The sequence below is a fragment of the Schistocerca cancellata genome, chromosome 3 (genome assembly GCF_023864275.1).
Source record: "Schistocerca cancellata isolate TAMUIC-IGC-003103 chromosome 3, iqSchCanc2.1, whole genome shotgun sequence".
NCBI lineage: Eukaryota > Metazoa > Arthropoda > Insecta > Orthoptera > Acrididae > Schistocerca > Schistocerca cancellata.
Genome location: NC_064628.1, coordinates 947,592,707 through 947,594,492, shown reverse-complemented (window position 1 = coordinate 947,594,492; position 1,786 = coordinate 947,592,707). Strand labels below are relative to the sequence as shown.

General features: G+C 44.2%; 1 non-coding gene across 1 annotated transcript; it reads right to left on the bottom strand.

Annotated features, from left to right (window-relative positions):
- Nucleotides 1–1,328: 1,328 nt before the first annotated feature.
- Nucleotides 1,329–1,402, bottom strand: Trnat-ugu (transfer RNA threonine (anticodon UGU)). The gene has a single exon. It is a non-coding gene; the product is annotated as a tRNA-Thr (tRNA).
- Between the last annotated feature and the right edge of the window lie 384 nt (nt 1,403–1,786).

The following is a 1,786-nucleotide window of genomic DNA, read 5'->3' as shown; positions in this document are numbered from 1 at the left end:
ATTACGCTTCTCGTGGCTACCTTATAAATCAGAATTACCGTAAATATGGGGCTGAACTGAGACCTATAATACAGGGTTATTACAAATGATTGAAGCGATTTCACAGGTCTACAATAACTTTATTATTTGAGATATTTTCACAATGCTTTGCACACACATACAAAAACTCAAAAAGTTTTTTTAGGCATTCACAAATGTTCGATATGTGCCCCTTTAGTGATTCGGCAGATATCAAGCCGATAATCAAGTTCCTCCCACACTCGGCGCAGCATGTCCCCATCAATGAGTTCGAAAGCATCGTTGATGCGAGCTCGCAGTTCTGGCACGTTTCTTGGTAGAGGAGGTTTAAACACTGAATCTTTCACATAACCCCACAGATAGAAATCGCATGGGGTTAAGTAGGGAGAGCGTGGAGGCCATGACATGAATTGTTGATCATGATCTCCACCACCACCGATCCATCGGTTTTCCAATCTCCTGTTTAAGAAATGTTTCTGCTTTAGCTTTTTCCTTAAGATTTTCCAAACCGTCGGCTGTGGTACGTTTAGCTCCCTGCTTGCTTTATTCGTCGACTTCCGCGGGCTACGCGTGAAACTTGCCCGCACGCGTTCAACCGTTTCTTCGCTCACTGCAGGCCGACCCGTTGTTTTCCTCTTACAGAGGCATCCAGAAGCTTTAAACTGCGCATACCATCGCCGAATGGAGTTAGCAGTTGGTGGATCTTTGTTGAACTTCGTCCTGAAGTATCGTTGCACTGTTATGACTCACTGATGTGAGTGCATTTCAAGCACGACATACACTTTCTCGTCTCCTGTCGCCATTTTGTCTCACTGCGCTCTCGAGCGCTCTGGCGGCAGAAACCTGAAGTGCGGCTTCAGCCGAACAAAACTTAATGAGTTTTTCTACGTATCTGTAGTGTGTCGCCAGCATATGTCAATGAATGGAGCTACAGTGAATTTATGAAATCGCTTCAATCATTTGTAATAGCCCTGTACAGCTAAATACGTTTGTGCAGACAAATTCCGAGCGTCACCTCCTGTCCGCTAAGATAATAATCACCCAAGCCGTAGTTCATCAGATCTTTCACAACTGACAACAAGTCATTTTCTGTGGAACAAAGTAAACCATAGAATGTAGGCCTTCACGGCAGGTATTTGTATCCCTGGTAAATTTTGTTTTATGGACATTATGACGTCGTCCAAGGCAAATTTCTCTGCATAAAGTTTCGTTTTTCAATGCTGGAGACATCATCAGAGGTTACAAGGGAATGAACACCCTTAGCTGCTTACAGGCGTTGACATACGTCAACCGGGACAGATGAAAATGTGCGCCCCGACCGGGACTCGAACCCGGGATCTCCTGCTTACACGGCAGGCGCTCTATCCATCTGAGCCACCGAGGACACAGAGGATAGTGCGACTGCAGGGACTTATCTCTGGCACGCATCCCACGAAACCCACATTCTGAACGTATTGTCCCGCAGTACATTCGTAGTGTCCCCGCCCATTATACTCATTACTCGCGGCACGTTGCCGATTCCCGTAAGAGTTCGGGCACTGTTTGTGGATCTGCACAGAAGAAGAAGACATTTCCGAAAGAACAGATACCATCTTAGTATACAGTGTGGTCAGAAAATGTCTGAAACGCTTGTAGGGATGTTGCAGGGCAGGTTGTACTGAGATATGAATGTTACAAAAAAAAAAAAAAAAAAAAAAAAAAAAAAAAAAAAAAAAAAAAAAAAAAAAAAAATTCGATTCGTTGCGCCGTTTCCGAGTTATTTAGCATT